The 26,183-nt window shown below is 49.2% G+C and overlaps 1 protein-coding gene across 1 annotated transcript in view; it reads right to left on the bottom strand.

Annotated features, from left to right (window-relative positions):
* Nucleotides 1-26,183, bottom strand: part of LOC104479051 (CDC42 small effector protein 2) — a 59,581-nt gene that overhangs the window by 12,577 nt on the left and 20,821 nt on the right. The window lies entirely within an intron of this gene.

The raw sequence follows: 26,183 nt of genomic DNA, 5'->3' as shown, positions 1-26,183 counted from the left end.
GTGTAGACGTGGTTGGAGAGCAAGGAGGTGGTTGATGACAGCCAACATGGCTTCACCAAGGGCAGATCGTGCCTGACCAATTTGGTGGCCTTCTATGACGGGGTAACAGCATCAGTGGACAAGGGACAAGCAACAGATATCATCTACCTGGACTTGTGCAAAGCTTTTGACACTGTCCCACATGACATCCTTCTCTCTAAACTGGACAGACATGGGTTTGATTGACGGACCACTCAGTGGATAAGGAGTTGGCTGGATGGCCGCACTCAGAGAGTGGTGGTCAACAGCTCAAAGTCCAAGTAAAGACCCGTAACAAATGGCGTTCCTCAGGGGTCCGTGTTGAGCCCGGCCCTGTTCAACATCTCTGTCGGCGACATGGACAGTGGGATAGAGTGCACCCTCAGCAAGTTTGCCGGTGACACCAAGCTGTGTGGTGCCGTCGACACACTGGAAGGGAGGGATGCCATGCAGAGGGACGTTGACAGGCTGGAGAGGTGGGCCCGTGCCAACCTCATGAAGTTCAACCAGGCCAAGTGCAAGGTCCTGCACCTGGGTCGTGGCAATCCCAGGCACAAATACAGGCTGGGCGGGGAATGGATTGAGAGCAGCCCTGAGGAGAAGGACTTGGGAGTGCTGGTGAAGGAGAAGCTCAACATGAGCCAGCAATGCGCCCTTGCGGCCCAGAAGGCCAACCACATCCTGGGCTGCATCAAGAGGAGCATGGCCAGCAGGTCGAGGGAGGTGATTCTGCCCCTCTACTCTGCCCTGGTGAGACCCTACCTGGAGTACTGTGTCCAGTTCTGGAGCCCCAACATAAGAAGGACATGGACCAGTTGGAGAAGGTCCAGAGGAGGGCCACAAAGATGATAAAAGGGCTGGAGCACCTTTCCTGTGAGGACAGGCTGAGAGAGTTGGGGCTGTTCAGCCTGGAGAAGAGGAGGTTCCAAGGAGACGTTATAGCGATCTTCCAGTACCTCAAGGGGGCCTACAAGAAAGATGGGGAGAGACTCTTCAGTAGGGCCTGTTGTGATAGGACAAGGGGTAATGGTTTTAAGATAGAGGGAGGTAGATTTAGATTGGAAATTAGGAAAAAATTTTTTACACTGAGGGTTGTAGAACACTGGAACAGGTTGCCCAGAGAGGTGGTGGAAGCCCCATCCCTGGAAACGTTCAAGGCCAGGTTGGATGAGGCTCTGAGCAACCTGATCTAGTGGGGGATGTCCCTGTTCCTTGCACGGGGGTTGGACTAGATGACCTTTGAAGGTCCCTTCCAACTCTAACCATTCTATGATTCTATGTGGCGCTTCAGGACATGGTTTAGTGGACATGGTGGTGTTAGGTTGATGGTTGGACTTGATGATCTTGGAGGTCTCTTCCAACTTTAGAGATTCTATGATCAGTAATTGCAGTTTAAATTTACTTGTCAAAAGTATCTTGCATTCCTCTATTGTAATTTAGCCCTGCTCAGGACTAAGCTGTGCAGTTTTTCACTTATTCTCTCCACCCTCCGAGGGAATGGGGGAGAGATAATATAACAAAAAGCTTGAGATATGAGATAAGTGTGGGGTAACGTTAGCAGGGCTGCATGTATGCAGGAGGGGCGGTCCGCAGTGATTCGCGCGCTAGGCGCGGATAAGTCCATGAATGCAGGGGGCGGGTGCGTTCGCGTGCGTAGCAGGTGTATGGGTATTTAACCCTGTGTTGCGCAGCATTAAAGAGAGGGGTTTGGCTTGGCCATGTGGTGCTCTGCTTTCCTCGGGGCAGTGCTCCGGTGCGTCCTGGGTTGGTTTGCTGGCAAGAGAGCCGACAAGTGGTGACCCCGACGTGTCTCCCTGGGATGGGATCCTGATAGAGGGAGGGTCTGTAAGTTGTCGTGCGGCGACAACCGGTGACCCCCGACGTGTCAGAAGGTAACGCGTGGCCACAGTGGCGGTCGTGGTCTGGACAGCTTTGAGTCGTGGCCGCGTTGCGGTCGTGCTTGCCTGCTGTTAGGATGGCATCCATCCAGGATACAGTAAAGGCGTTGGGAAAAGAGGTAAATTGTCCGGTGCATACGGCACCGTTGACGAAGGGCTTGATTAATAAGTCGGGAGAGGTGATGAACGTGCTCTTCGCCGTTCTGGCCCTCGTCCTCATCTCCGTTTTCGTGAGGCTGTGGAGGGGCGGCAGAGAGCGGACGGCGGAGCGGCCCTGGGATCCGGTAGCGGCCGAGCCGAGCCCCGGCGCCGGGAGAGCAGCGGCGGAAGGGATGAGGAGTGGCATTCCGGTGGTCTGCCCGGTTCGGCCGAGAGCCTCTGACAGTGATAAAGGGGCGATGGAGTTTGGGTGTACTCCCCCGTGTGTTGCGCCTTGCTTGCCGGGGGGGCCTGGGCCGAGGGGGCGACCCCCCGGATGCGAGGACGCGGGGGTGCCCTCTGTCTCTCCTTCTGCCCTGTCTGCACCACCGCTTGTGGTTCGCGAAGGGGCGAGACCAGCTTGCCACCTCTCCCTGAGGATTCATGGGTTGCGGACAGGGGAGGGGGCAGCGAAGCGGGAGTAGTGGACGCTTTAATCCGAAGGTTCATGTACAAAAAGCACTGAGTGAAGTAGAGGGGTCGGCGCGGAATGCGGGGGCAGCGGCTGAACAGAAAACAGGTAGTGGATTAACGGATTGGACATTGATTGCTAAGAATTGCGTATTGGAAGGGGTATCTCTAGGGCCATCAGATGGAGACCGGGGTATAATGGTGTGCCCAGTGACACAGGGGCAGCAGGGTCGGCAGTGGAGCCCGTTGGATTACAAGTTATTCAGGGAATGGCAGAAGGCAGTGAAGGAGGAAGGTGTTAATGGGGTGGCGGCTCGAGCGATCTTGGATGTGATCTGGGCAGCAAACCCACTTCCTTTTGATTGTAGGCAGCTGGCTAGAGCGGTTTTTACAACTCCCCAAATGGTGCTGTGGGAGGCTGCGTTAAAGGAGGAAGCGGACAAGGTGGTTTTAGAAGCTTTAGATCCGAATCACCCCTTGCACGGGATTAGTGTGGAAAGAATTCTAGGGTCAGGTGACTCCGCTGATCCGGCCGCACAGGCTAATATGCGGGGCAGGGATATCCACGCCGCCGCGCAGGTGATGTTCGCAAAAATGGGTAAATATGAGGGCAGAAGGCAGCCGTACACTCAGGTGAGGCAGGGCGTAGGGGAGTCGTATACCTCTGTCGTAGTTCAGCCCCGATCGGACCAGACTACGCAGTCTCTCTCTCACTCCCCCCACACTCCGAGAGAACAGGGAGAGAAAATATAAGGAAAAACGGCTCGAGGTTTGAGATAAGGACAGGGAGAAATCCTTAAAGTTACCGTCACGGGCAAAACAGACTCGACTTGGGGAAAACTATTCATTTATTACTACAAACAGCAGGATAATGAGACAGAGAACAAGATAACCTCCCCCCACCCCTCCCTCTTCCCAAGCTTAACATTATCTCTACTACCTTCCCCCCCCGAGCGGCACAGGGGGGAAGAGGGAATGGGGGTTGCAGTCAGTTCATCATATGTTGTTTTACGCCGCTGCTTCATGGTCGGGGGAAGAACTCCTCACATTCCTCCCCTGCTCCATTGTGGGGTCCCTCCCACGGGCCACAGTCCTTTGTGGAACTGCTCCGGCGTGGGTCATCTCTTCCACGGAGTTCAGTCTCTCCAGAACAGCTGTCCCAGCGGGCCCTCCATGGGCCACAGCTGCCTTCAGGCATCCACCTCCCCCGGTACAGGGTCCTTCACGGGCTCCAAGTGGATCTCTGCTCCTCCGTGGACCTCCATGGGCTGCAGGGGGACAACCTGCTCCACCATGGTCGTCACCACAGGCTGCAGGGGAATCTTGGCCAGGAGCCGCATTACTCCTCCCCCTCCTTCTGAACTGACCTTGGTGTCTGCAGCCGTTCCTCACAACAGGCTGGTAGGTGTCTCTCAGGATCTTTTTTACATCTCATTCACTTCTCATCTCCTCTCCACTTCTTGCAGCCGGGCTGGACCGAGTCGGGCCCAGTCGGCTGCCTGGCGAGAGGCCAGAGGGTGAGGCCTGCAAGGCCCATGAGGCCTGCGCCTCCCCCTCTGCGCCTCTGCCCCCACTCAGCTTCTTCACATCTTCTCTTCTCTCTCTTTTTTTTTCTGTTTTCCCATTCTTAAATACGTTATCGCAGAGGCGTTATCACGAGACATTCTGCTACCAATCGGCTCGGCCTTGGCCAGCAGTGGGTCCGCCCTAGGCCTGGCCAAGTCCCCTGAACAAAGGGGAGCGACTTCTAGCAGTTTCCTACAGAAGCTACCACCTTAGGCCCCCCCTACTAAACAAAACCACAACAACCTCTTTCTTGGAAAGGCTACAGAAGGCGATTGAGAATTCTGATTTACCAGAGAATGTGAAATCTATAGTCACAAAAGAGTTAGCTAAACAGAATGCAAATGAGGTAACTCAACAAGTTTTGGTGCAATTGCCTGGGGATGCAGGTGTGGCGCAGATGATGAAGCGGGTTATGGAGGCAGAAGCGTTGAAGCAAGCAAAACTGCTCATTGCAGCAGTTTCCGCTATGCGATCACCCCCCCGCGGGCAGTCAGCTGAGCCGGGACCACCACCGCCGCCACCGTGGGCGAGCTGTGAGGGGGGCAAGCGGGGAGAGGCTCGGTGGTGGCTGCCCCTCAGGTGAGCTCGGTGCTGGGAGAAATGGCGGGTGGAGGCCGGTTTCTGTCACGGTCGCCGTGGGCGGGCTCGCCCGGTGACTCGGCGGATCCAGGTATATGCTTCAGAGATGTCCAGCAAGCTGAAAAGCCATCCTGCTGAAAATGGAGAGCATCCCAAGACAAAAACGGAAAACGGAACGGACAGCATGGCTGCCTCAGCCCTTTGCACCTACACCCCAGAAGAAATGGTACAGCAGATGAAAGAGCTCATCACTGAGAGCAATGAGTTAAAAGAAGCCATGAAGTTGCATAACCAAGCTATGAAGGACTGGTATGAGGAACTTTCCATCTGTCGAGAGAAGCAGAAAGAAGAACGAGAATTTCATGAGTTAAAGTTTAAGGAAGTTAAGCAGTGCTTGCTAGACAAGTGCATGGAAAATGAAAAGCTACAACAACTTCAGAACTTAAAGGAAAGAGAAGGAGCTGAAATGGAGGGTTGCATGGCTCCTGAGAAGGAAATGAGGCAGCTGATATCCCAGGTGCAATGGCTCCAGGCTGAGAAGGCCAATATGCTAGGCATCATTTCAGATCTGCAGGTCAAGCTGAACATCTCAGCAGAGGATTCCTTTGTGGAGATTGGGATGAACGAAGGAGAAATAAATAGAACTGCAAAGGAACATCAAGAGAATAGTGGTGAAATGACCAGTAACATTGATATCTACGGCAGGAGCAAAACTGCCGACGAATCAAAGAATCTGCAGTCTGAGGAGCTAATTGTAAGCCAACTGCTCTACTGCCTTAGAAAGGAAACTCAGAAGAGGGAAGAACTTGAGAAGGAGCTGCAGAATCACAAGAGAGACTGTCAAAACTGGAGAAGAAAACCAGCAACTGCCTGAAGAGTGGGACACAAACTGAACAGCAAGCAGAGGAGAGTTCAGAGGCTGTTGGCAGTGAAGTAGAAACTCTGAGTTTGCAAGTTTGTGCTCTGTTTAAAGAGCTTCAGGAAGCCCATGAGAAGGTAAAAGAAGCAGAATTGATTCAGAAGCAGCTTCAAGAAAAGTGCCAAGTACTGGAAAGAAAAAGCTCAGCTGCTGCATCAGAACTGGAGGAGAAGCAGCAGCTAATATACACCATCAAGAAGCTGGAACTTCAGGTGGAGAGCATGCAGGCAAAGGTCAAGCTGGAACAAGCCAAGGCACATGAAGAAAAGGCAAGATATAGTAGCTTGCAGGATACAAATAGCAGACTCCTTCCTGAACTCACCAAGGCAATGAAAACCATTGATGAAATGAAACTCAAAGAGCTGCACAGAGTGGATAAAGTTGTGGTAGAACAACTGAATGCAAAGGTGGAGTTGGCAGAACAAGCGCCTGCGGCAAAGCAGCTCCATCCGGCGGGGCGGGGGCAGCTTACCCAAAAACTGCCATAGTTACAGATACTCTTGTCTGAGTTGACCAGTGGCCTTTAGCAAGAGAAAAGCTGCACCATTTGAATGAGTGAGCTGACGAACGATTACAACTTGGACATATAAAGCCAACAGACAGTTCCTAGAATACACCTGTGTTTGTAATGCAGACAAATCGGGTAAATGACGACCCTTACAGGATTTAAGGGCAGTAAATTCAGTAATTGAGGATCTGGGACCTTTGCAACAGGGGTTACCATCTCCTTCAAGGTACGAACTTTGTATAAGTGAAAAGATTAATCCCTCATTATTGTCTCAGATTCTGCCTATGTGGTCAATGTAATACAATGCACTGAATGGACAGTGTTAAAGGAAATTACTAATCCTTTGTTGTATGACCAGTTTCAAAAAAAAAATGTTGGAGTGAAAATAAGAATCTGGAAACAGGTAATTGGGAAGGACCATTCCCTCTTATGACGTGGGGGAAAGGATATGCTTGTGTCTCTACAGGAGCAGTGAACAAGTGAATCCCTGCACGATGGGTACGACCACCGCTCCAAGCTGCCTTGCGTTCGTCGGATTGTTAACAAGCTGTGTGGCAGCTCCATGGACATCAGTCACGGAAAGAACAAACGTGTGGGTAACTATGGCTGGTGCCACAGGGTGGGGCGTCTGTCTGTATCATCTTCAAATAAGCCTTTCAGAACATGCTTGGTCAATCTGCCAGATCAGATAGCGGTAGGACGGCAACTCTGTGTAAAACAACAGCAGCCGCGAATGCTGAGCACTAAACTACAAAAGATGGAACTTTTGGGATCCCTAAAGATGGACTTCTGCCTATTTCCTTTAACTATTCAGGAGCTAATGTTACTAGAGGGGTAATGATTGTAAATGTTTTAAGACCTATACATTGCAACGATACAGCATGGTGTAATCACGCGAGCACATATCAAAATCCAGACAGCATAAAAGACCTAAACGAAGTACACATAGCATTGAATCTGATTGCCAAGATAATACAGAGTTTTGGAAACCAAGTGAAATTATTGCTGCTTCAATCTTTGCACCTGGTGTGGCAAGTGCGTAGGCGTTAGCTACGCTAAATAAATTGGACTGTTGGCTTGCTAAGAAAACGCATACAACTGCATTGCTACTATCAACACTGTTAACTGATGTGGATTCTATATACTACTATGCTACTTTACAAAACAGAACCGCTGTTAGCCTGCAGAGCACATATTTGACAGGCCTTGTTGTGTGCGCTGGCCACACATGCAGCAACGTCTAGTCAGTACTCTTTCACTGAATCTGCTGAGGGTATAAACAGGGGTGGCTCGGAGCGGGGGAGAGAGGATTGTCCCAGAGCACACTTTATTTACAACAGGGGACGCCCTGAAGGTGCTGCGCCTGCCTCCTTTCTCTGCTCTGACCCTGCTGATCATCATCCTCCTGCTCGGCGGTGTCTTTGGCGTAGTCGGGTTGGTAACAGAGTAGATCAGTAGTAGATTTTTTATTATTAGCACAAAATCATGATTGTCAGGATTTTGATGGGCTTTGCTGCATGAATCTGTCTGATCATTTGGAATCTATTCACAAAGTATTCAAAACTTGCAAAACGGAGTACAGAAACTGCAACCAAGTGATGATTTTGATATATTCAGAAATCTTTTTGGTGGATTGATATAAGCTTATTACAAATAGCTGTAGGATGCTTACTCATGCTTTTTATATATGTATTTTGATCTGTATTCCGTGTGTGTGTTGAAATATGTGCAGACTTTAATAGTTAAAGCATTGAAACAAGCCTCTTTTCATAAACAAAGAAGAGAGAGATGTGGGTATTTCTTGAGCCAGTACGGAGTCAGTGAAAGCAAACTGACCTTGGGAGAGGGATACAATCATGCTTGCTGGAAGAAAGCCATGGAATGAGAAGGGAAGCTTTAAGATACAAAACATTGTTAGCAGAATTTATGGCTTGTTTCAACAGAGGCTTGCAAAAAACTAGTCACTGGCCTTGTAGATAAGAAAGTTACTGGAGTTGTTATGTTTGTAATAGGAGAAGAATGCCGTAGTAGAAAATTACTAGAAGGTAGTGAAACTTAGTTTTGCTTAGCAGTTATGAATATGTATAACGTGTGATCAGTAACTTTACTGGCTAAGCTTGTGTGTGGCATAACTGGGTGGTTGCTGTCCTTGATTAAAATCGGAATTGTGATACTAGGCATCATACTAGGTATAATCATTAACATTCCGTGCTTGGTCACCTGCCTACAAAATGATACAGAGAATACTACATCAGGGCGCACAGCTAACGTGCTTCAGAGAGGGGGGAGAGAGGGGTTCGCCAGAGCTCTTAGTCGATAAAGCGCTTGTAGTACTGAATCATATATCCTTCACTAACCCCCAATCCTTTTCCCCTTTCCAAAACCATTTTTCCTCGCGTCAGCCGCTGTTTGGGGGCAAGGCATTCCAAAGGTCTGGTACCACCTGCCAGAAAACCCACGTTGCGAAGGTCCTGCTGATCTGCTAACATGGGGATGAGGGTATGCTTGTATCTCCCCAGGTGTCGGGACCTGATGGATCCCGGCCCGGTTGGTACAGCCATGGCTGGAGGATCGGCAGGGTGACCGAGCGGCGCGGCGCTTTCCAGCTCACCCTAGTGGGATTGATCCTGATTGTGAGTCTTCCAATGCCAGTGATAACGACTAATTCCTGGGAGCGGTTCACGAACTGCGCCGACTCTACTCAGGTTTGCATAGCATGTGGCCTGTTGGGCTCTTGGGAATGCCAACCGCACAGCCCTCACCATATATGAACTGGCAACTGCTTTAGCAGCACACGACGAAGGACTGACACAAATGAAGTTGGCATTAGATTATGCCCTTGCGAGGCCTGGCATCGGTTGCAGCGACCTAGAGGGAGTCCTAGGTCTCCAGGGTTACAGCTGTTTGGACTTCAGCAAGAACACCTCCTTGGCCTTGGAGAAGACGCGTGCGCATGCTGCCCAGTCGGTATTCAACGTCAAAGCCCTAAAAGGACTGGGGGTAGTTTCCAGACCTGTTCGGTTTACCTAGATGGCTAAGAAATATTGTGTCTATAGGTTTGACGATCCTAGCAGTTGCTTTGATAATGCTTTGTTTGTTTTTGTTATTGTTACCTTTCTTGCATGCTGTGATTAAGGGGTCACTAGGCAACTATCCATGATCAAATATGTTATGGCGGCATCCGCCCCAGAGTACCAGCCATTAGACCAGGATGATTTAGCATAGAGGGGGGGAATTGTGGGGTAACATTAGCAGGGCTGCATGTATGCAGGAGGGGCGGTCCGCGGTGATTGGAGCGCTAGGCGCAGATAAGTCCATGAATGCAGCAGGTGGGTGCATTCACGTGCGTAGCGGGTGTATGGGTATTTAACCCTGTGTTGCACAGCATTAAATTGAAGGCTTGGCTTGACGGTATCCGTGTGATGCCCTGCTTTCCCCAGGGCTGGGTTCCGGTGCGTCGTGGGGTGGTTGGCTGGCAAGAGAGCCGACACTAAGGACAGGGAGATATCAGTCAACTTACAGTTACAAACAAAACAGACTCAACTAGGGGAAAACTACTTCAATTTAGTATTAATAAAACCATAGCAGGACCATGAGAGAGAAAAAAAAAACAACTTCCCTCCACCCCTTCTCTCTTCCCAGGCTTAACTTCATTTCAAATTATCTCTACCTCCTTTCCCCCCCAACCCCGAGCGGCACAGGGAGGAAGAGGGAATGGGGGTTATGGTCAGTTGTCGCTTTACATCGCTCCTTCCTCCTAGGGGAAGAACTCCTCACATTCCTCCCCTGCTCCAGTGTGGGGTCCCTCTCACAGGCTGCAGTCCTTCGTGAAACTGCTCCATCACAGGTCCTTTTCCACAGGGTGCAGTCCCTCCGGAATGGCTGCCCCAGCGGGCCCTCCATGGGCCACAGCCTCCTTCAAGCATCTGCCTGCCCTGACGTGGGGTCCTCCATGGGCTGCAGGTGGATCTCTGCTCCTCCGTCAGCCTCCATGGGCTACAGAGGTACTGATCGTGCCTTTGTACTCGGCACTGGTGAGGCTGCACCTCGAATACTGTGTTTAGTTTTGGGCCCCTCACTACAAGAAGGACATTGAGTCGCTGGAGCGCATCCAGAGAACAGCAACGAAGCTAGTGAGGGCTCCGGAGCACGAGTCTTATGAGGAGCAGCTGAGGGAACTGGGACTGTTTAGTCTGGAGAAGAGGAGGCTGAGGGGAGACCTCATTGCTCTCTACACCTACCTGAAAGGAGGTAGTAGGGAGGCGGGTGTTGGCCTCTTCTCCCAAGTAACTAGTGACAGGACAAGAGGAAATGGCCTCAAGTTGTGGCAGCGGAGGTTTAGGTTGGATATTAGGAAACACTTCTTTACTGCAAGAGTGGTCAGGCACTGGAACAGGCTGCCCAGGGAAGTGTTGGAGTCACCATCCCTGGAGGTGTTCAAAGAACATGTAGACGTGGTTGGAGAGCAAGGAAGTGGTTGATGACAGCCAACATGGCTTCACCAAGGGCAGATTGTGCCTGACCAATTTGGTGGCCTTCTATGACGGGGTGACGGCATCGGTGGACAAGGGACAAGCAACAGATATCGTCTACCTGGACTTGTGCAAAGCTTTTGACACTGTCCCGCACGACATCCTTCTCTCTACACTGGACAGACATGGGTTTGATGGACGGACCACTCGGTGGATAAGGAGTTGGCTGGATGGCCGCACTCAGAGAGTGGTGGTCAAGGGATCAATGTCCATGTGGAGACCGGTCACGAGTGGCGTCCCTCAGGGGTCCGTGTTGGGCCCGGCCCTGTTCAACATCTTTGTAGGCGACATGGACAGTGGGATAGAGTGCACCCTCAGCAAGTTCGCCGATGACACCAAGTTGTGTGGTGCCATCGACACACTGGAGGGGAGGGATGCCATCCAGAGGGACCTTAACAGGCTGGAGAGATGGGCCCATGCCAACCTCATGAAGTTCAACCAGGCCAAGTGCAAGGTCCTGCACCTGGGTCATGGCAATCCCAGGCACAAATACAGGCTGGGCGGAGAATGGATGGAGAGCAGCCCTGAGGAGAAGGACTTGGGAGTGCTGGTGGATGAGAAGCTCAACATGAGCCAGCAATGTGCCCTTGCGGCCCAGAAGGCCAACCACATCCTGGGCTGCATCAAGAGGAGCATGGCCAGCAAGTCGAGGGAGGTGATTCTGCCCCTCTACTCTGCTCTGGTGAGACCCCACCTGGAGTACTGTGTCCAGTTCTGGAGCCCCCAAGATAATAAGGACATACACCAGTTGAAGAAGGTCCAGAGGAGGGCCACAAAGATGGTCAGAGGGCTGGAGCACCTCTCCTATGAGGCCAGGCTGAGAGAGTTGGGGCTGTTCAGCCTTGAGAAGAGGAGGCTCCGGGGAGACCTGATAGCGGTCTTCCAGTACCTCAAGGGGGCCTACAAGAAAGATGGGGAGAGACTCTTCAGTAGGGCCTGGTGTGATAGGATGAGGGGTAATGGTTTTAAAATAGAGGGGGGTAGATTTAGATTGGAAATTAGGAAAAAAATTTTTACATTGAGGGTGGTAGAACACTGGAACAGGTTGCCCAGAGAGGTGGTGGAAGCCCCATCCCTGGAAACATTCATGGCCAGGCTGGATGAGGCTCTGAGCAACCTGATCTAGTGGGGGATGTCCCTGTTCCTTGCAGTGGGCTTGGACTAGATGACCTTTGAAGGTCCCTTCCAACTCTAACCATTCTATGATTCTATGTGGCGCTTCAGGACATGGTTTAGTGGACATGGTGGTGTTAGGTTGATGGTTGGACTTGATGATCTTGGAGGTCTCTTCCAACTTTAGAGATTCTATGATCAGTAATTGCAGTTTAAATTTACTTGTCAAAAGTATCTTGCATTCCTCTATTGTAATTTAGCCCTGCTCAGGACTAAGCTGTGCAGTTTTTCACTTATTCTCTCCACCCTCCGAGGGAATGGGGGAGAGATAATATAACAAAAAGCTTGAGATATTAGATAAGGACAGGGAGATATCATTCAACTTACAGTTACAAACAAAACAGACTCAACTAGGGGAAAACTACTTCAATTTAGTATTAATAAAACCGTAGCAGGAAAATCAGAGAGAAAAAAAAACAACTTCCCTCCACCCCTTCTCTCTTCCCAGGCTTAACTTCATTTCAAATTATCTCTACCTCCTTTCCCCCCCAACCCCGAGCGGCACAGGGAGGAAGAGGGAATGGGGGTTATGGTCAGTTGTCGCTTTACATCGGTCCTTCCTCCTGGGGGAAGAACTCCTCACATTCCTCCCCTGCTCCAGTGTGGGGTCCCTCTCACAGGCTGCAGTCCTTCGTGAAACTGCTCCATCACAGGTCCTTTTCCACAGGGTGCAGTCCCTCCGGAATGGCTGCCCCAGCGGGCCCTCCATGGGCCACAGCCTCCTTCAGGCATCTGCCTGCCCTGACGTGGGGTCCTCCATGGGCTGCAGGTGGAGCTCTGCTCCTCCGTCGGCCTCCATGGGCTACAGAGGGACAGACTGCTTCACCATGGTCGTCACCACAGGCTGCAGGGGAATCTTGGCCAGGAGCAGCATTACTCCTCCCCCTCCTTATTCACTGACCTTGGCGTCTGTAGCCGTTCCCCTCACCAGAAAAATTCTTCACAACAGGCAGGCAGACGCTTCTCAGGTTCTCTTCACATCTCATCTCCTCTCCACTTCTTGCAGCCAGGCCCGGCCAAGTCGGGCCCAGTCGTCCGCCCAGCAGAAGGCCAGAGGGTGAGGCCTGCAAGGCCCACAAGGCTCGTGCCTCCCCCTCTCTGCCCCTGCTCAGCTTCTTCACATCTTCTCTTCTTTTTTTTTTTTTTTTTTCTGTTTTCCCCTTCCTAAATACCTTATCGTAGAGGCGTCATCAGGGAACATTATGCTACCAATTGGCTCGGCCTTGGCCAGCAGCGGGTCCACCCTAGGCCCGGCCGAGTCCACTGAACAAAGGGGAGCAACTTCTAGCAGTTTCTTATCGAAGCTACCACCTTAGCCCGCCCCGCCCCCCCCCCCCCCCCCCAAATAAAACCAGAACAAAGAGTCTGTCATAACTGTCAGATTTCTGAGGAGCAAGCAAGTCTGGCTTCTTACTTGTCTTCTACATCCACATACCAATACCTAAAGAATTGCCTTCTTTGAAAGAGAAAGCTATTGGGAATATTTACCTTCCAGTGTTTTCTCTAAATGGTTACTCCCTATGAACAAATCGGGGTAAGGGAAAAACATTCTCTTTCCAGAAGAGGTAGTAGTTTGATCCAGAAGTCCTAGTAATCTTTCTAAATGTGCACAGTTTGGATATAATCCCCTCTACATGGCAGCCTGATGACTGTTCATGTGGAGGCTGACACACCATATCTAATGCCTTAAGGCTCTATAGTGTATGTCTCTTTCTGAATTAGATCCATAGGACAGAGACTTGGAGCATAAGCTAAAGTGGTCTTTTACTAAAATAGCATAAGACAAGTTTACCACTCCCCAGAAAAGTGAGAGGAGAATCAAAGAATCATAGAACCATAGAATAGCTAGGGTTGGAAGGGACCTTCAAAGGTCATCTAGTCCAACCCCCCTGCAAGGAGCAGGGACATCTCCAACTAGATCATGTTGCTCAGAGCCCCATGCAACCTGGCCTTGAATGTTTCCAGGGATGGGGCATCCACCACCTCTCTGGGCAACCTGTGCCAGTGTTCCACCACTCTCATTGTAAAAAAAAAATGTTTCCTAATGTCTAATCTGAATCTACCTTCTATTTTAAAACCATTACTGCTTGTCCTTTCACAACAGGCCCTGCTGAAGAGTCCCTCCCCATCTTTCCTACAAGCACCCTTGAGGTACTGGAAAGCCGCTATAAGGTCTCCCCAGAGCCTTCTCTTATCCAGGCTGAACAGCCCCAACTCTCTCAGCCTCTCCTCATAGGAGAGGTGCTCCAGCTCTCTGATCATCTTTGTGGCCCTCCTCTGGACCCTCTCCAACAGGTCTGCGTCCTTCTGATGTTGGGGGCTCCAGAACTGGACGCAGTACTCCAGGTGGGGTCTCACGAGAGCGGAACAGAGGGGCAGAATCACCTCCCTCGACCTGCTGGCCATGCTCCTTTTGATGCAGCCTGGGATGTGATTGGTGGCAGACAATTGGTGGCAGACAATTGGTGGCAGAATGTTCCCTGGTGACGCCTCTGTGATAATGTATTTAAGAAGGGGGGGAAAAAAAAAAAAAAAAAAAAAAGAAGAGAAGAGAAGATGTGAAGAAGCTGAAGTGGGGGCAGAGAGGGGGAGATGCGAGCCTTGTGGTCCTTGCAGCCCTCACCCTCTGGCCTCCTGCCAGGTGGTCATCTAGGCCTGAGCCTGATTGTGAAGAATTTTGTGTGAGAGGAACGGCTGCAGATGCCAAGGTCAGTGAAGAAGGAGGGGGAGGAGTAATGCGGCTCCTGGCCAAGATTCCCCTGCAGCCTGTGGTGAAGACCATGGTGAAGCAGGCTGTCCCCCTGCAGCCCATGGAGGTCCACGGAGGAGCAGAGATCCACCTGCAGCCCGTGGAGGACCCCACGTCAGAGGAGGTGGATGTCTGAAGGAGGTAGTGGCTCGTGGAGGGCCTGCACTGGGGTAGCTGTTCCGGAGGGACTGCACCCCATGGAAAAACAAGCCGTGCTGGAGCAGTTCATCAAGAACTGTAGCCCGTGGGAAGGACCCCACGATGGAGCAGAGGAGGAATATGAGGAGTTCTTCCCCTGAGGAGGAAGGAGCGGCATGAAGCGACAAGTGATGGACTGACCATAACCCCCATTCCCTCTTCCCCCCTGTGCCGCTCGAGGGAGGGGAAGGAGGTAGAGATAATTGATGTCAACTTTAAGCCTGGGAAGAGGGGGGGGTTGGGGGAAGTTGCTTTATTCTCTTCCACATTTTCCTGCTTTGGTTTCAATAATAAACAAATAGTTTTCCCCAAGTTGAGTCTATTTTGCCCATAATGGTAACTTTAAGGATCTCTCCCTGTCCTTACCTCAAACCTCAAGCCTTTTTTCTTATATTATCTCTCCGTATTCCCTTGGAGGGTGGGAACAGCGAGAGAGACTGCGTAGCTTGGTTCCGAGCGGGGCTAAACTACGACAACAGTTTAGAGACAAGGATGTTGTGCGGGACAGTGTCAAAAGCTTTGCGCAAGTCCATGTAGATGATGTCAGCTGGTCGTCCCTTGTCCATCCATGCTGTAACTCCGTCATAGAAGGCCACCAAATTGGTCAGGCATGATCTGCCCTTAGTGAAGCCATGCTGGCTGTCACCAACCACCTCCTTGCTCTCCATGTGCCTTAGCATGGTTTCCAGGAGAATCTGCTCCATGACCTTGCCAGGCACAGAGGTGAGACTGACCGACCTGTAGTTCCCTGGGTCTTCCTTGTTTCCCTTTTTAAAAACGGGGGTTATGTTACCCTTTTTCAGTCACTGGGAACCTCACCAGACTGCCACAACTTCTCAAATATCATGGACAGAATGGAAAAGAACATGTGTTCTCTTGACTCAGTCACTTCTCATTCAACATGTAAAGATCTGAACTTGGCAAACTAGCTCAGATCTTTTCTGCATAATAAAAAGAAGATCTATGAAGTATAGATGTAAAATAGTTAACACTTCATAGGTCTTTGCAGGCCTCACTAGTTAAGAAATATGTCAGCATGACCTAACAGCCTCACCGAGTCAGCACAATTTTATTTAATTAACAAAGGAGTGAAATGTTTGGGGTATTAAAAAAGAGGTACTGTCTAGAACTTCCTTATCTGATGTTCTGGAACCTCCCTATATGAAGTAATTCACATTTTACCTTACTCCTTTATGCAATTTACTGTAGTCCTGCATATCTGACAAGGTTTGGTGAAGAACGAGCTATATAATTGAAAGGTATATAAACTCTGTAACTGCCCCATTTGGGCAGAGTTCATATCAGCAGAGGCTATCACTGTGCTGCTCTGTGTTCTCTCCTATAGCTATAGTAATAGACTACTTCTGTTCTGACCTAAGTTGTACTCCAGGTATTTCTGTGACAGAAGGAAAAAAGCTCACCAAGTGCAGATCCAAAGGGGAATTTCTCATATAATAGGAATATTTATATCAGAAAGGAACTTTGCTAAATAACTATAGTGAAAAGGAATATGATATAGTTGCTTCATTGTCAGCCTGCAATTAAAACTCTGTATGATACCTTCGTTCATTATCCTCTTTCTACCCCACAAACAGCAGCATTTGTTTACACCAAGTATACGTGCAAAAATTCCTTTGACTTGCAAGAACCAAGGACAATAACTAGGTTTCTAACATATTTTCTATAACTGCCCTTAATTTTCATTGTATGCCTTGGAAATGTGGCCTTGAAAATTTGCAGTTAGTTACTACCTAGTGTCTCTGTTTCCTCTCTCACCCTTTGACTCTCTGAATCATAGAATCATAGAATACCAGGTTGGAAGGGACCTCAAGGATCATCTGGTCCAACCTTTCTTGCCAAAAGCACAGTCTAGACAAGATGGCCCAGCACCCTGTCCAGTCAAATCTTAAAAGTATCCAATGTTGGGGAAAAGTGTCCAATGTTGGGGAAAATCTGGTCTGTTTAGGTTGCATGTTTCTATTACATGTTTGCACATTGCTTGGTATTGAGCAATTTCCAATTCCTTCAGCTTCTCTACTTGGTATTGTGATACAAATAAATAATACTACACTATTATTTTTATTATTATTTCAGAAGCTTTAAGGTTTAGCTTTGTTTTCCTGTTTATGAAAATATTTATTTATTGGTCTTACCGGAGATCAGGGACCATTCCATTAGGCACTATAAAAAGCAAGCTTTGCTGCAATATGCTACTATGAAACCAGATGGGATGGTCATTGAATGGGAGGAAGTCCCCATCCCTGCCTGGAATCCTCTTTGACTGACATCTAATTTTTCTCACCAGTGCTATTAGTGGCAATGTCAAGGTGAGCAGCTCCGGTGCCCGCACGATCCGCAGCGCAGCGCTCTAGGGTGGTGCACAGAAGGGTTTCCCGAATCGAGGAACCTCAGGGGGAGCCGAGAGAAGTGCCAGGAACCCGCAGCTCGCAGGACAGCGACTGACAAGACCTGAGCGGGGCCAGGAGCAACGGTGACCAAGCCCCCCACACATTATAAGAGAAGCCTCTAGGGAGCACCAGCGACTAGGAGTGTTGTGTCAGTTTGTGCAGGAAGGGTGCTGAAGCTCTACCAGCTCGACAAGGGAGCAATGGTATCCACCTGGCAGAAAGCCATGGCCTCTCTAAACCCTGCACTTGCCACAACTGATGCAGCTTCCCAGACAGAGCTCTGGTGGGAACATGCTGCCACCCAGATGTCAGGCTGCAGAGTGTGCCCTACTCTTATGCCAGTACTGGATGGCAGTAGTGAGCACACCTGTGGGAGGTGTGCCCAGGTAGAGGAACTCCTTTGCTTAGTGACAGAGCTCTGGGAGGAGGTGAGTAGGTTGAGGAGTATCACAGAGTCTGAGAGAGAGATAGACTACTGGAATTGCACCCTATCTTCCCAGGGACAGGCCTGTCAGGCAGACAGAATGCATAATATGGAGGATTCCCTATCTTCTTTGGAGGATTCCCTATCCTTTAGGGAAGTGATCATGCCCCTGTACTTGGCACTGGTGAGGCTGCACCTCAAATACTGTGTTCAGTTTTGGGCCCCCCACTACAAGAAGGACGTTGAGTTGCTGGAGCGTGCCCAGAGAAGGGCAACGAAGCTGGTGAAGGGCCTAGAGAGCAAGTCTTATGTTCTGCTCGAGGGTAGGAAGGCTCTGCAGAGGGATCTGGACAGGCTGGATCAATGGGCCGAGGTGAATTGTATGGAGTTCAAGAGGGCCAAGTGCCGGCTCCTGCACTTGGGTCACAACAACCCCATGCAACACTACAGGCTTGGGGAAGAGTGACTGGAAAGCTGCAGGGCAGAAAGGGACCTGGGGGTGCTGGTAGACAGCTGACTGAACATGAGCCAACAGTGTGCCCAGGTGGCCAAGAAAGCCAACAGCGTGCCCAGGTGGCCAAGAAAGCCAACAGCATTCTGGCTTGCATCAGGAACAGTGCGGCCAGCAGGAATAGGGAAGTGATTGTGCCCCTGTACTTGGCACTGGTGAGGCCACATCTGAAATACTGTGTTTAGTTTTGGGCCCCTCACTACAAGAAGGACGTTGAGTCGCTGGAGCATGTCCAGAGAAGGGCAATGAAGCTGGTGAGGGTCTGGAGCACAAGTCTTATGAGGAGCAGAGCAGAAATGTGAGGAGTTCTTCCCCCAACAACGAAGCAGCAGCGTAAAACGATGTGTGATGGACTGACCGTAACCCCCATTCCCTCTTCCCCCCTTCCTTATATTATCTCTCCCTATTCTTTCAGAGGGTGGGGGGAGTGAGAGAGCAACTGCGTAGTCTGGTCCCGATTGGGGCTGAACTACGACACTCTTGCAAGTGATTGAATGAGCAGAAATTAATATTTCCTCTTGTTAGCTGAGTCACATTAATTGATTGTACTCCTTATTTCCTTGTCTGTGGCAACTGCAAAATAAAACACATTTGTTTAAATGGCCTTCATGAAAGTACACAGTTGTCACAGGTAAGGAATGCACAGATGATTAGTTAACACAGCTCAATGAAAAGGTAACTTAACCACTTGTAATTGCTGGTCCACATCTTCACCGAGTTGTTGTCCTGGTTTTGGCAGGGATGGAGTTAATTTTCCTCTCAGTAGCTGGTATGTTTTGGATTTCATGTGTGAAGAATGTTGATAAACACCCTGATGATACCAGTTGTTGTGAATGAGACCAAGGACACCGTCCTGCTTTCCAAGTCTCGCTAATTTGCAGATGCAGGAAGCTGGGAGAAAGACAGACAGAATAATTGATCCAAACTGACCAAAGAGAGTATTCCATGCCATAAACGTCATGCTCAGTATATAAGTGGGGGCTGGCCAGGGCGGGTGTCTGCCTTCCTGGCATCCATCTTTCTCCCTTGTTTTTGCTGGCACTGTTCCCTCTCCCTTGCTGGCTCCCTTTTGCTCCTTTGCTTGCCGCTCGGTTTTGTTTCTGTGATCACTGCTCGGGACGGGCTATATCGGTCATTGGGACATCGGGTGGTGAGAAATCGTACATTGTTCACTTTGTATATTTTAATATCCTTATATGTTGTTATTATTGTAGTTTTCCCTTGTTATTTTAGTAAATTGTCTTCATCTCAACCCACAAGTTTTCCTCTGTTCCCGTTTCTCTCCCCCATCCCACTGGGGAGGGGGAGGGTGAGCGAGAAACTGTGTGGTAACTCGGGCTAAACCATCACAGTTGTATATGGCTACACCAGAAATAGAAAAATCCCATGGTATTTATGAGTGTTATACCCACACACTACTATTTAGCCACAGATAATATGCTGATTTCATTGAAAAAAACAAAACACATTGTATTGTAAAATACTTTATAAGCTTTTTTTTTTTTTAGTTTTAAAAAGTATTTCTTTCACAGACACCATCAAAGCCAGCAAATTATGGATTTTTATTTGATGTGTTTATTCTGCTAACTAAGTAGCACTCTGGCACACAGTGTGGGAAGAACGTCATTTATTATCAAAACTTCATATAAATATTGAGTTAATTCTGCTCAGCCATTTTTCATGCTTAGGTAAGGCCCTGAGGACAGCAGTAAAATAATAAGAAGTTTTTTAAATATAAAGTTATTGTCTATTGCTAACTTTGGATATGGAAGAAGTATTTCATAGAAGTAGTCAGTAACGTAGGTAAGTGTGTTCTGGTTTCGGCTGGGATGGAGTTAATTTGCTTCCCAGTAGCTGCTGTGTTTTGTATTTTGTTGGGTCACATTAGCAAACAGGTGGGTGTTGTTGAGTCACATGGGTGTAAGGCTACTAGCGGGGATGAGATGCACGTGTGTGGGAAGGGCTGCGGGCGGGGCCGTACGTACACAGGAGAGGCGGTCCGCAGCGATTCGCGCACTAAGCGCGGGTAGGTCCTTGGGCACGGGGGGCGCGTGCGCAGCGGGTGTACGGGTATTTAACCTTACATTGTGCAACAGTAAGGCGAAGGCTTAGCTTGACGGTACCCGTGTAATGCCCTGCCTTCCCCGGAGCGGGGCTCCGGTGCGTCCTGGGTTGGTTTGTCGGCAAGAGAGCTGACAGATTTAATATGGGATTTGGTATGTGAAGAATGTTGATAATACGCTGATGCTATTAGTTGTTGCTAAGAGATAAAGGACTTTTTCCAGCTTCCCAGATTTTGCTAATGTGCAGGTGCAGGAAGCTGGGAGAGGTATAGCCAAGTACAGTTGACCCAAACTGGCCAAAGAGAGTATTCCACGATAGGCATCATTGTTGGGGATTAAAATAAGTTTACTTATAGAATATTAGAATTAATTGTGTGATTGCTTAGATGTAAGCTAAATTAGAATCAAGTGTGGTTGAATTGTAACAGCTTAGCATGAGTAGGCCTTGTTTAAAACTTAAGCATAAGTGAATTTTAAATTAACTCTATTCCTTAGCATGGATGGCTATGCAGAGGAGATAACAAAGGAGTATGGGACATTCTAATTTACAAGATAAGAGGAACTAAATCCATGACTTACAGGAATGGAAGACCTTCAAATCAGGTAACAGAGAACAAACAGACCTTGATAGCTGAGGGCCCTGGGGGCCAACCCAAGCCAGGAGACAAGGAAATTAGCATCCAGCTGCAAACATGCAAGATATGGAGATGGCCTGTCTAGAGATAAGGATGGGATCCGCTGAGGAGCAAGAAGACTCCAGCCCAGAAATATCATTAGATTAACTGTTGCGTGGACAGTGCATGAAGAGGAGCGAGATCTCAGCCCTGAAATACCATTGGACTAACTGATGTGTGGAAAGCCGGTGAAGAGGACATGGGAGTGGGGACTTAGATTGTGAAGGGTAGAATTGCCCAGGGATTTCTTTGTTAGGGTCCCTCGTGGGAGGGGCCCAGCTTGAGCTGTAATAAATCAACTCTGTCATAGAACCTAGGATCCGAACTCTTCATTACAGTCGGGACTAAGTCTGGATCCAGCCCCACCTAGGTTCCTTCCTGGGAAGGAGCTAAGAAAGCAAGGGGGTCCAGTCTGAATCCTGCGGCTTGTTGGAAGGGTCTTCCCAGACTCTCCTTTAACAGTCATGCTCAGTATATAAGGGGGGAGTTGGCCGGTGGGCAACTCTCTCTCAGGAAATGGCGGTTCCAAGATCGGTGCTCGGGAAATTGTTGTTCCGAGGTCACTGCTCAGGATCATTCCGAGATCGCTGCTCAGGATCATTCCGAGATCGCTCTCGGTTCTGTTCCGTGATTGCAGCTCGGGACAGGCTGTATTGGTCATCGGGTCACCGGGTGGTGAGAAATTGTGCATCGTTCACTTTGTATAGTCTATTATCATTATATTTTTCATTATTATCATTACTAATACATTATTTATTATTATTACTACTACTATTACTATTATCTTTTCCTTTACTGTCCTAGTAAACTGTCTTTATGTCAACCTACACGTTTTCCTTTCTTTATGATTCCCCTATCCCACCTGGGAGCGGGGAGGGTGAGTGAGAGACTGTGTGGTACTTAGTTGCTGGCTGGGGTTAAATCACGACAAAGTGTCACGGGGGAAAGAAATTATGAGAATGGTAATTACTTAGTCAGGAAGACACTAAATCCTTGGAAAGTGGTAAAAGCAACATGACTGTGGTCTTGAGGAACTAGCTGTAATAAAGCAGAGTACAAACTATTGGTCAGAGCACATTTGTCCAACTTAGTGCAATCTATTGACGGTTTAATTGAATTTATTACAAGCATGACTGGCTCTATACAAAGTTTGCTCTCACACATGACATGATCAGTACTTTGTTAGTAACTGTGGCAGCTAAATATGCGTTATCCCTGCCAAATGCAGCCTGGTACATGACTGTCTTTGACAACTATTTGGCACGTTTTTTGCAATTGTGGTGGTTTAGCCCTAGTCACCACAGTTTCCTGCTCACCCTCCCCTTCCCAAGTGGGATGGGGGAGAGAAATTGAGAAGAAAGGAAAACTCATGGATTGAGATGAAGGCCGTTTACTAGAATAGCAAAGGAAAATTACAATAAAAACAGAATGTAGGGATACCAAAATATACAAAATGAACAATGCACAATTTCTCACCACCCGATGTCCCAATGACCGATATGGCCCGTCCCGAGCAGCGATCATGGAAAATGAAAACTGAGCAGCAAGCAAAGGAGCAAAAGGCAGTCAGCAAGGTAGAGAGAGCGATGCAAGCGAGTGAGAGAGAGAGATGATGCCTCCCCCTTCGCGGTCAATCCTCACTCAAATACTGAGCATGACCTTTAGGGAATGGAATGCTCTCTTTGGCCAGTTTGGGTCAATTATTCTGTCTGTCTCTATCCCAGTTTCCTGCACCTGCACATCAGTGAGACCTGAAAAGCAGGACAGTGTCCTCGGTCTCATTAGCAACAACTCATAGCATCAGTGTGTTTATCAACATGCTTCACATCTGAAATCCAAAACACACTGGCTACTGAGAGGAAAATTAACTCCATCCCTGCTGAAACCGGGATAGTATCCACCCCTTATTCCATACTGTCTACGTCATGCTTATATATACATGCAGATATCATTCCCTCAATCTATGGGCCATCCCTCCAAAATGCCTCTTGAGTTCATTTAGTCCATGACTTTGGGCTCCATCTGTCATAACAGTCTTTCAGGACAAGAGAGATGGTGTGTAGTGTGCAGTCATTGCATGCTGCATCTGGAGCTCGCAGTTGATACATCTGGTACGGCTGGTGTATCATGTCCATGGTCTGTGAGTTGAAAATGTTGATCTTGAAGAAGTTGTTGTGCCAGTTCTGGTTCCATCACTGCTGCATCTCACTTAGTTTCATCAAAGCTCATTCTTCACTGATCAGGGTAATTCTTGCTGCAATACCTTTGACACGACATAAAAGAACTACAGAAATGATGACATACAGTTTCAAATTATTGGCTGTTTTCACTGAAAATCAGATCTCCTTGAGGTACACATCGGACTTTCCCGTCCTCACGCATCACCCACATCCTTGAGCAAAAGCAATCCCATGTATGGGCTTGCCTTTGCCCAGGGGAGGAATAACCCAAACTGTCTTCCCCAGCATATTCCCTACATGCACCACAGGGACTTTATCCCCTTGTACAGTACATAAAAGTTCTGACTGGGCAGGGCCAGCTTGATTGGTGGATACCCCAGTGTTGACTTGCCAGGTGGCCTTTGCTAAATGTGTATCCCAGTGTTTGAAGGTCCCACCACCCATTGCTCTCAGTGTAGTTTTTAGCGGTCCATTGTACCATTCAATCTTTCCAGAGGCTGGTGCGTGACAGGGGATGTGATATATCCACTCAGTGCCATGCTCTTTGGACCAGGTGTCTATGAGGTTGTTTTGGAAATGAGTCCCATTGTCTGACTCTATTCTGTCTGGAGTGCCATGTCACCAGACAACTTGCTTCTCAAGGCCCAGGATGGTGTTCCGGACAGTGGCATGGGGTACAGGATATGTCTCCAGCTACCCAGTGGTTGCTTCCACCATCATAAGCACATGGGACTTGCCTTGGCGGGTTTGTGGGAGGGTGATGTAATAAATTTGCCAGGTCTCTCCATATTTGTATTTCATCCAGCATCCTCCATACCAGAGAAACTTCACCTGCTTGGCTTGCTTAATTGCAGCACGTTTCACATTCATGGATATGTGCAATAGTATCCATGGTCAAGTCCACCCCTCGATCACAAGCCCATTTGTATGTTGCGTCTCTTCCTTGATGGCCCAAGGTGTCATGGGCCCACCGAGCTAAAAATAGTTCACCCCTGTGAGGCCAGTCTAGGTCCACTTGGGAAACTTTAATCTTGGCAGCCTGATCCACCTGCTGGTTGTTTCTATGTTCTTCCATGGCTAGACTCTTGGGTACGTGGGTGTCATGGGCAAAACAGACTCGACTTGGGGAAAACTATTCATTTATTTCTAAAATTAGCAGGAGAATGAGACAGGGAACAAGATAACCTCCCCCCACCCCTCCCTCTTCCCGGGCTTAACATTATCTCTACTACCTTCCCCTCCCGAGCGGCACGGGGGGGGAAAAGGGAATGGGGGTCGCGGTCAGTTCATCACGCGTTGTTTTACGCCGCTGTATCATCGTCAGGGGAAGAACTCCTCGCATTCCTCCTCTGCTCCAGCGTGGGGTCCCTCCCACGGGCCACAGTCCTTCGTGAAACTGCTCCGGCGTGGGTCATCTCTTCCACGGGGTGCAGTCCCTCTAGAACAGCTGTCCCAGCGGGCCCTCCACGGGCCACAGCCTCCTTCAGGCCTCCACCTGCTCTGGCGTGGGGTCCTTCACGGGCTGCAGGTGGATCTCTGCCCCTCCGTGGACCTCCATGGGCTGCAGGGGGACAACCCGCTCCACCATGGTCTTCACCACGAGTTGCAGAGGAATCTTGGCCAGGAGCCATATTACTCCTCCCCCTCCTTCTTCACTGACCTTGGCGTCTGCAGCCGTTCCTCACAACAGGCTGGCAGACGTCTCTCAGGATCCTTTTTACATCTTATTCACTTCTCATCTCCTCTCCACTTCTTGCAGCCAGGCCGGGCCGAGTTGGGCCCAGTCGGCTGCCCGGCGGGAGGCCAGAGGGTGAGGCCTGCAAGGCCCATGAGGTTCGCGCCTCCCCCTCTCTGCCCCCCGCTCAGCTGCTTCACATCTTCTCCTCCTCTTTTTCCTGTTTTCCCCTACTTAAATACGTTATCGCAGAGGCGTTATCACGGGACATTCTGCTACCAATTGGCTCGGCCTTGGCCAGCAGCGGGTCCGCCCTAGGCCCGGCCGAGTCCACTGAACAAAGGGGAGCGACTTCTAGCAGTTTCCTACAGAAGCTACCACCTTAGGCCCCCCCTCACTAACAAAACCAGAACAGTGGGCATGTACGTGACGTACTTTTACAACCAGATTCTCTAAACAGGCAGCAATATCTTGCCTCTGCACTGACAGTTCCTCTTCTTCCATTGCTTTAACCACCCCCATAGGGCATTTGCCACCATCCATGACTCAGTGTAGAGATAGAGCACTTTCCCTTTCAGCAATGTCTAAAGCCAGCTGGATGGCTTTCACCTCCGCAAACTGACTTGATTCACCTTGGCCTTCAGTGGCTTCTGTGACTCATCGTGTAGGACACACAGCAGCTTTCCACTTTCAATATCTTCCTACAATACGACAGGACCCATCAGTAAATATGGCATATCACCTCTCATTTTCTGGTAGATTTTTATACTGTAGGGCCTCTTCAGCACACGCCACCTCTTCCTCCGGTGGCATTCCAAAATCTTTGCCTTCTGGCCAATCTGTGTTTCCTTCTAAGATTCCTGGGTGATTGGGGTTTCCTATTCGGGCCCGCTGTGTGAGCAGCGTGACCCACTTACTCCACATAGCATCAGTTGCATGATGTGTAGAGGGAACCTTCCCTTTGAACAAGCAGTCGGGGTGCCAGGAGGAGCTGTGCTTCAGTACCAATCACTTCTGAAGCAGCACGAACTCCTTCATATGCTGCCAAGATTTCTTTTTCGGTTGAGTATAGCAGGACTCAGATCCTCTGTATCCTCAGCTCTAAAACCCTAGGTGTTGACCTCGAGTCTCCCCTGGTGTTCTCTGCCAAAGACTCCAGGTAGGTCCATTCTCCCTGGCTGCAATGTAAAGCACGTTTTTCACATCTTGTCCTGTCCGGACTGGCCCAAGGGCTACTGCATGAACAATCTCCTGTTTAATTTGTTCAAAGGCTTGTCATTGCTCAGGGCCCCATTTAAAATCGTTCCTCTTTCGGGTCACTTCATAGAGAGGGCTTACAACCACTCTGTAATTTGGAATATGCATTCTCCAGAAATCCACAACACCCAAGAAACCTTGTGCTTCCTTTTTGTTAGCTGGTGGAGAGAGCTGTTCTTTTGTCTATCACTTCCACTGGAACATGACAACATCCATCTTGCCATTTTATTCCTAAAAAAATA

This window comes from Chlamydotis macqueenii, chromosome W (assembly GCF_036417535.1).
Source record: "Chlamydotis macqueenii isolate bChlMac1 chromosome W, bChlMac1.mat, whole genome shotgun sequence".
Classification (NCBI taxonomy): Eukaryota; Metazoa; Chordata; class Aves; order Otidiformes; family Otididae; genus Chlamydotis; species Chlamydotis macqueenii.
This window is presented reverse-complemented; position numbering and strand designations above follow the sequence as displayed.